The sequence below is a fragment of the Salminus brasiliensis genome, chromosome 6 (genome assembly GCF_030463535.1).
Source record: "Salminus brasiliensis chromosome 6, fSalBra1.hap2, whole genome shotgun sequence".
NCBI lineage: Eukaryota > Metazoa > Chordata > Actinopteri > Characiformes > Bryconidae > Salminus > Salminus brasiliensis.
In genome coordinates, this window is record NC_132883.1 from 16,074,373 (window position 1) to 16,083,833 (window position 9,461).

Here is a 9,461-nt window from a genome sequence, read left to right on the forward strand (position 1 = left end):
TGTGTAACATGTTAATTCACAGTATACTTTATTATCCCAAAATAATAAAGATACCTAAGATACAAAAATAAAAATAAAATCTGTGTTTTATGAGTTTTTGCTGAACACTTTCCTTTTTTTCTCTTTACATGCTGTTTGAGTCCCCGTTTCTAAAAAGGGATACTGACTGACCTTCACCACAATCTCCCTGTAAGTTCATTATGCAGTCCTCCATATTTCTAACAGTCTGTTTATATGTAGTGTAAATGACACTAAGACTCCCTCTCACCACATATTTCTCTCTTCATGCTCCTCTTTCTACCTGCATTCATCTGTGTGATGGAGCTCCAGCACTGCAGTTTGCAGTGAAACCTCCAGAAGGAGCAGTTGGAGATTTCCCACAAGGTGATTTTTCTCTCCTTTTCCCTGATTTTAGCCACACCCACATTTGTTGACATATAAACCCTCCCTTTATTTACCTGGAATGCATTTATATACGTAGAATCTTTGTAGTCTGTGTTTGAGATGCTTTATTATCTGTGTGACATGTTAATTCAAAGTATACTTTATTATCCCAAAATAATAAAGATACCTAAGATACAAAATTAAAAATAAAATCTATGTTTTTATGAGTTTTTACTGAACACTTTCCTTTTTTCTCTTTACATGCTGTTTGAGTCCCCGTTTCTAAAAACGGATACTGACTGACCTTCACCACAATCTCCCTGTAAGTTCATAATGCACTCCTCCATATTTCTAACAGTCTGTTTATGTTATATAGAGTTATATATCACATATTTCTCTCTTTATGCTCCTCTTTCTACCTGCATTCATCTGTGTGATGGAGCTCCAGCACTGCAGTTTACAGTGTAACCTCCAGAAGGAGCAGTTGGAGATTTCCCACAAGGTGATTTTTCTCTCCTTTTCCCTGATTTTAGCCACACCCACATTTGTAGACATATGAACCCTCCCTTTATTTACCTGGAATGCATTTATATACGTAGAATCTTTGTAGTCTCTGTTTGAGATGCTGTATCATCTGTGTGACATGTTAATTCAAAGTATACTGTATTATCCCAAAATAATAAAGATACCCAAGATACAAAAATAAAAATAAAATCTGTGTGTTTATGACTTTTTGCTGAACACTTTCCTTTTTTTCTCTTTACATGCTGTTTGAGTCCCCGTTTCTAAAACGGGATACTGACTGACCTTGACCACAATCTCCCTGTAAGTTCATTATGCAGTCCTCCATATTTCTATCAGTCAGTTTATATATAGTGTAAATGACACTAAGACTCCCTCTCACCACATATTTCTCTCTTCATGCTCCTCTTTCTCCCTGCATTCATCTGTGTGATGGAGCTCCAGCACTGCAGTTTGCAGTGAAACCTCCAGAAGGAGCATTCAGAGATTTCCCACAAGGTGACTTTTCTCTTCTTTTCCCTGATTTTAGCCACACCCACATTTGTAGACATATAAACCCTCCCTTTATGTACCTGGAATGCATTTATATACGTAGAATCTTTGTAGTCTGTGTTTGAGATGCTGTATTATCTGTGTAACATGTTAATTCACAGTATACTTTATTATCCCAAAATAATAAAGATACCTAAGATACAAAAATAAAAATAAAATCTGTGTTTTATGAGTTTTTGCTGAACACTTTCCTTTTTTTCTCTTTACATGCTGTTTGAGTCCCCGTTTCTAAAACGGGATACTGACTGACCTTCACCACAATCTCCCTGTAAGTTCATTATGCAGTCCTCCATATTTCTAACAGTCAGTTTATATATAGTGTAAATGACACTAAGACTCCCTCTCACCACATATTTCTCTCTTTATCCTCCTCTTTCTACCTGCATTCATCTGTGTGATGGAGCTCCAGCACTGCAGTTTACAGTGTAACCTCCAGAAGGAGCATTTAGAGATTTCCCACAAGGTGATTTTTCTCTGTTCTCAAATTTGAATAGTTTTATGCAGAATCTATGTAGTCCATTTATGTTTTACAAACTTTTCATGATTATTACAATATGTAAAAGCTGACAGAACTGAAAAAAGTAACTGAAACATTTTGCACAATGACAAAATATTAAATATATTATACAAATACTGATCTAGATTCCTTTTTTCTATAGATTCATCATCAAGGATTGAATTTTTCAACAGTCTTTACATGTTTGAGTTCACATTTTTAAAGCTGACAGAACCTGAAATACAAAAATAAAAATAAAATCTGTGTTTTTATGAGTTTTTGCTGAACACTTTCCTTTTTTCTCTTTACATGCTGTTTGAGTCCCCGTTTCTAAAAACGGATACTGACTGACCATCACCACAATCTCCCTGTAAGTTCATAATGCAGTCCTCCATATTTCTAACAGTCTGTTTATATGTAGTGTAAATGACACTAAGACTCCCTCTCACCACATATTTCTCTCTTCATCCTCCTCTTTCTACCTGCATTCATCTGTGTGATGGAGCTCCAGCACTGCAGTTTACAGTGTAACCTCCAGAAGGAGCATTTAGAGATTTCCCACAAGGTGATTTTTCTCTTTAATCAGATTTCATGCTGAATCTATGTGGATCCACAATGCCTGACCCATCATTGAGCTTGCTTGGGAACATTTTACTGGACACTGGGTATTAATAAAGTAAGAATGTGTTTGTACTTACCTGAACCTGCTCCTCAATGACTTCCTGGGGGACTGGCGCCCCAGCCAGCTCCCTCTCTTATTGTAGCCATTGGGCCCTCGGCTCACCAATGTGTGGGAGGGTGTTCTCTTCTTCTGGGATACCTGTGGGGGAGAAGAAGGTTAAGTTATTCATTGTAAAGTGATGATACTTACCTGCATTGTGCACAAGAATAACATGAAATGTCTGTATATATTCTGTGAACAGTAATCCCGGGTTTATATGTTGGTATTTTCTGTTTTTACCCTGTCTGTAGTAATGGTAGAGGCCAGGCTGATTAGGGACGGAGCTACAGATTGAAAAGTGGGAAGTGGGAGACTTAGGGGGGGCCTGTTTTAGAGGGAAAGTGTTGTGTAGACAGTCCTGTGGCTGTAGACTAATTCTGGCTGATGTCAAGTCAGTAAAACTTACTATATGTACTGTGGGAAATCTTGTGAGACTAGAGTCCTTTAAAGGCATTTAATTTTCTTTTTCTACAGTTTTTCTTTTCTGTTTTTTTTTGGTATGAGGTGAACATTCATAAAAAGCACTTGGGATTTCGAACTTACCTGGCAGTGTTCGGCTGTCTTCAGGTGGTGAACCCCGTTTCCATTCCTGACACATGACGACACAGAAATCCATCTTCAGAAGTCTCCACTATACTTTCAGAAAACATTACATTTTTCAAAATTTTCAAGCAATGTAAGTTTTAAGGCTGCAATTTAGAATAGAACAACACACTGTATTTTAATTTTTACTGACCAGTGTTTTTTTTTTTTTCTGGACATGATGTTTGAGTCCACATTTCTGAAGCTGACAGAACCTACAATAAAAAAATACAATTAAAATCTGTGTTTTCATAATGCAGTCCTCCATATTTCTAACAGTCTGTTTATATGTCTAAATGACACCAAGACTCCCTCTCACCACATATTTCTCTCTTCATCCTCCTTTCTTCCTGCATTCATCTGAGTGATGGAGCTCCAGCACTGCAGTTTACACTGTAACCATTCAGGTGATTTTTCTTTTTTCCCAGATTTGAATAGTTTCAGAATCATTCAGAATTCAGAATTCAGAATCATTCAGAATTGGCCAAGTATGTTCACACACACAAGGAACTTGTTCCAGCTGTTAGTGACTCTCTAGTGTTAACAATATACAGCTACATATCATTTACAGAGAACAATAGTATACACAGTATACATAGACTATACAAGGACATTTCTATACAGTGTGCTTTACAGTGTTATTTCCAGAATAGCAGTAAGCAACACTATACAGATTAAATATTGTGCAACCACAGCAGTGTTTAACATGAACTCAGTAATGGTGCAGTGATGCAGTGACTGTAGGATAAGAGATTATCTTATGTTTATCATTAGTATCTATGGCCTGTTGCTGATGATGGTGATCAGCTGTTCATGAAGATGCTGGCCAGAGGGTAAAAACTGTGTTTGGGTCTGACAGTCTTAGTAGCGGCTGAAAGAATTTCTCCGCCCGTTTTCTGGTTCTTGAGCAGTACAAGTCCTGAAAGGAGGGCAGAGAATCACAGATGATTCTCTCAGCTGTCCTCACTGTTCGCTGCAGTCTGTTCCTGTCCTGCTTTGTGGCTGCTCCAAACCAGACAGGGATGGATGTACACAGGATGGATTCGCACTGCAGTGACTACAGTGTAGAACTGGCTCAACAGCTTCTGAGGCAGACCCAACTTCCTCAGCTGATGCAGAAAGTACATCCTCTGTTGGGCCTTTTTGAGGATGGAGATGTTCCCACTTCAAGTCATGAGAAATGGTGGTACCCAGGAACCTGAATGGTCTCTGTAGCTGACATAGGGTTGTTGAGGATAGTGAGGGGCAGCAGAGCTGGGGGTGTTTCCTAAAGTCCACTCTCATCTCTACAGTCTTGAGCGTGTTCAGCTCCAGGTTGTTCTGACTGCACCAGAGTACTCTCCGGTCCGCCTCCTGTCGACATAATCGTCATCGTCCCAGATGAGTCCGATGACTGTAGCGTCATTTGCAAACTTCAGGAGTTTAGCAGACGGGTAATTTGAGGTGCAGTCATTGGTGTAGAGAGAGAAGAGCAGCGGGGAGAGAACACATCCTTGAGGAGCACCAATGTTGACGGTCTGTGTGCAGGTGCATGAGTTTCCCCAACTGCACCCGCTGCTTCCTGCCTGACAATGGTGTTGAACGCCGAGCCGAAGTCAAGAAACAGAATTCTTGCATATGTCCCTGGGCTGTGGAGATGTTGCAGGATGTAATGCAGATCCATGTTGACCGCCTTATCCACTGACCTGTTTCCTTGATATGCAAATTGTAGAGGGTCCAGCAGGTGTCCTGTAACATCCTTCAGGTGGGACAGCACCAGACATTTAAAGGACTTCATGACCACTGTTGTTAGAGCGACAGGCCTGTAGTCATTCAGTCCTGTGATGGAGGATTTCTTGGGGACTGGGATGATGGTGGAGCGTTTGAAGCAGGAAGAATCTTCACACAGCTCCACAGTGATCTGTTGAAAATGTTTGAGAAGACTGGAGCCAGTTGTACAGCACAGGTTTTAAGGCAGGAAGGTGAAACACCGTCTGGGCCTGGTGCTTTCCTGATCTTTTGTCTCTGGAAGAGTCGGCTCATATCAACTTCACATACCTTCAGAGCAGCTTGAGTGGTGGGGGGGTTGATAGAGGTGCGATGCTGGTTGTAGATTCCGTTGCAGAGTTTGGAAATGAGTGAATGTGTCTCTCCTAAATCTACAATAGAAGTCGTTCAGGTCGTCAGCCAGGCCTTTGTTTGCCACAGCAGGGGGTGGGGGGTCTTCTGTAATTAGTAATGTGTTGAAGACCTCTCCACACTGATCCAGGGTCGTTGGCTGAAAGCATTTTTAGCCACTCTGATCTCCTCTGTCAGTGTGTTCCTGGCCTTTTTACACAGATTTCTGTAGGCTTCTGCTTTAGCCTGACTAAGCTGACTCAGTTTAGTCCATTGCTTGTTATTGCTGAATGTGCAGGTGGTCTTGGTTGGCACACACAGCTCTTCACAAAAGCCCCGATGTAAGAAGTCACAGTGTCAGTCATTACAGCCAGGTTGTCAGTAGCAGCTTCGAAAACACTCCAATCAGTGCAGTCAAAACAGTGCTGCAGTTCTTGCTTTGCTTCTCTGGTTCACTTTTTCACCGTCTTCACTACAGGCTTTGCAGATTGAAGTTTCTGCTTGTAGGTTGGAATCAGTGATCAGTGTCCCAAAGCTGCATGTGGGACAGAGCAATAGGCATCCTTCAGTACAGTGTAGCAGTGGTCTAGTGTGTTAATATCCCTGGTGGGACAATTAACGTGTTGCTTATATTCTGGAAGTTCGTGGTGAAGTTTTGCTCTGTTAAAGTCCTCGAGAATAATGAAAAGTGAGTCTGGATATTTTTGTTCCGGACTAGTTTTTCGCTCCGCCAGGTTTTGCAGTGCGTCGTTCACGCTGGCTTGAGGTGGACTGTAAACACCGAGCAGAATGAATGAAGAAAACTCCCGCGGTGAATAAAAAGCTTTACAGTTTATAAAGTGTGAGTCTCCAGGTTAGAGCTGCAGTGTTTATTCAGCACTGAGACATCTGTACACCAACCTTCGTTAATAGGAAAGCAGATTCCTCCGCCTCTCGCTTTCCCCGGTAGCTCCGTCACACGGTCTGCTCGGTGTAGATGAAAGCCCGGCAGATGTAGCGCGCTGTCCGGGATGGACTCGCTGAGCCAGGTTTTTGGAGAGGTAGGGTAGTGCACTATAGGCCCCTGTGGTGCGGCCTAAGCTCTTGGCATTTGTTTTTCTGACATTACTTTTACTTTTACACTTTAAGTCATTTTCAAACCAGTACTTTTATACTTTTACTTGAGTAAAAAGCTCAAGTTGATACTTAGACATCTATAGACGTCTTTTTAAACCCTAGTATCTCCACTTCTACCTGAGTAATGAATGTGAATACTTTTGACACCTTTGGATTTGATTCCCACTCATCCCACCTAGTTCCTACGCCAATTGGTTATTGTAGTAAAGCTAAACATATATTCCACATTAGACTCCTCTGTAGAGTTGGTGATAAGAACCAGGGGTTATCATGTTTACAGCACAGCCCCACTCCTTGTAATAGCTGTCAGGTGAGCCTCCTCCTGTTCCTGTGAAAGTGTAGTCTCTATGTGTGGAGCTGTGCCTTAGCTTGGTTCAGGGCAGGCAAATACAGGAACCAGTTCCATTTCAAATGATCAGCTTTTAACAAAGCTGCTTTTGAGTTGATTCTGAGCTTAGTCAAGAGCTCTCCAACTTCACATTTCTTAATACTTCATGTGGTTTTGTAAACAATGTCCAGTATTTCTCCACCAGCTAGTGCTCTCTAAATTGTTCTTTTTTTAATTGATTTATTTCACAGTTTACATAATTGATGTAATAACACTTTAAGAATACTGTTGTTCTGTTAACTCTACATTTGCTATTCAATAAACTACTTTAAACTTAATGGTAAGAGTTGTATATTTGACTTTTCCTAAGTATTTTATATTTATGCCATGTGTACCACCCAAGTTTCTCTCCATCCTGCAACAATTGCATGAAACAGTTTGGAGGTATTCCACTTTCTATGCCTTCAATAAATTCTCACACTGTCCTGGGATGAAGGAATCTCACACACTGACATTCTCTCAATGACCAACACCATCTGTATCGAAGCAGCGTCGGAGAAAAAGCGTCTGCGCTGGGTGGGCCACATGATTCGTATGTCTGGCTATGGCCTCCCTCACCAAATACTGTACGGGTAACTGAACAACTCAAAACGAGCTGCTGGCGGTCACTGCAGGACTAGACCAAGGAACATCAATCCAAGCCATCTTGAGGCCCTAGCACTCAACAGGACAACATGGCAAACCGTCTGTAGAACAAATAAACACCATCTTTCTGCAGAGGAGGACTGTTGGTATCGCCCCGACATCAGGGTACCTTTGCTCCATCCGTGGTCGAGTGTGTGGCTCTAAAATCGGCCTTCATGGTCACATGTGAAATATTAAATCGAGGGAACGATTTATTAAGCCAAGAGAACAATTTATACATTGAGGGAATGATTTATTTATTCACTGTTGGTACAATTTATAAGGACAGGGAATGTTTTATCAAAGTGATGGAAAATAAATCTTTTTTTTTATAGTTTCTAAATATAATATTTCTGCCTTGATCATGTAGGGGCTCCAGATACACTATATGTCCAAATGTGTGTTTGGACATATAGTTACTCCACCAAAAGCAGGACGAACTGTTTTTAATGCTCCTGATTTTGGAAGAAACGATGAATATGAGCAGGTGTCCCAATATTTCTGTCCAAAAGTTCCCAATTAATGTCATGGTAACGCTCCCGTTACCATGTTTCCCACGAGCTCGCATTGTGAGCGCAGCGCAGCGTCAGAGTTCTACGCGGCTGGAATCGAACGCGGAGCTGCAGTCGTTAACCGAACCGACCCAACGAGCTGCGCTAAACCTGAGCTCCGTCTCCCGGCGCTGATGAACTTACTCAAGAGACTGCTTTCGTTACTTCTGCAGGTGTGGAGATGCACGGCAGAGGTCAGCCGTCGATGTGGAGGTCCTGACCGCTGCTGAAAGTAGGTTGTACGCAGCCACAGGCTCCTTTACACAACTTTGCAGAAAAGCTAGCCTAACTCGCTAGCTAACCAGTTAGCACTACTAGCTAGCTGTTGACTAGATCGCAGAGTTGACCACGCCCACGCGAGTTACGTAGCGCCAGATACACGATTTAGAAATGAACTTTTCTTAATATAGTTTAATATTCTCAGCAGCACTGCTAATAAACAGAACACAAGCTCAACTACACACTGTTAGAGGTGTTTATCAGGTGGTTGCTATAGGGTTGCTAGGGAGTTGCTCGGTGGTTACTATGTTAGAGGGAGTTTTTGCTGAACACTTTCCTTTTTTTCTCTTTACATGCTGTTTGAGTCCCCGTTTCTAAAAAGGGATACTGACTGACCTTCACCACAATCTCCCTGTAAGTTCATAATGCACTCCTCCATATTTCTAACAGTCTGTTTATGTTATATAGAGTTATATATCACATATTTCTCTCTTCATGCTCCTCTTTCTACCTGCATTCATCTGTGTGATGGAGCTCCAGCACTGCAGTTTGCAGTGAAACCTCCAGAAGGAGCAGTTGGAGATTTCCCACAAGGTGATTTTTCTCTCCTTTTCCCTGATTTTAGCCACACCCACATTTGTAGACATATGAACCCTCCCTTTATTTACCTGGAATGTGTTTATATAGAATCTGCATAGTCTGTGTTTGAGATGCTGTATTATCTGTGTGACATGTTAATTCACAGTATACTTTATTATCCCAAAATAATAAAGATACCTAAGATACAAAAATAAAATCTGTGTTTTATGAGTTTTTGCTGAACACTTTCCTTTTTTTCTCTTTACATGCTGTTTGAGTCCCCGTTTCTAAAAAGGGATACTGACTGACCTTCACCACAATCTCCCTGTAAGTTCATTATGCAGTCCTCCATATTTCTAACAGTCTGTTTATATGTAGTGTAAATGACACTAAGACTCCCTCTCACCACATATTTCTCTCTTCATCCTCCTCTTTCTACCTGCATTCATCTGTGTGATGGAGCTCCAGCAATGCAGTTTACAGTGTAACCTCCAGAAGGAGCATTTAGAGATTTCCCACAAGGTGATTTTTCTCTGTTCTCAAATTTGAATAGTTTTATGCAGAATCTATGTAGTCCATTTATGTTTTACAAACTTTTCATGATTATTACAATATGTAAAAGCTGATAGA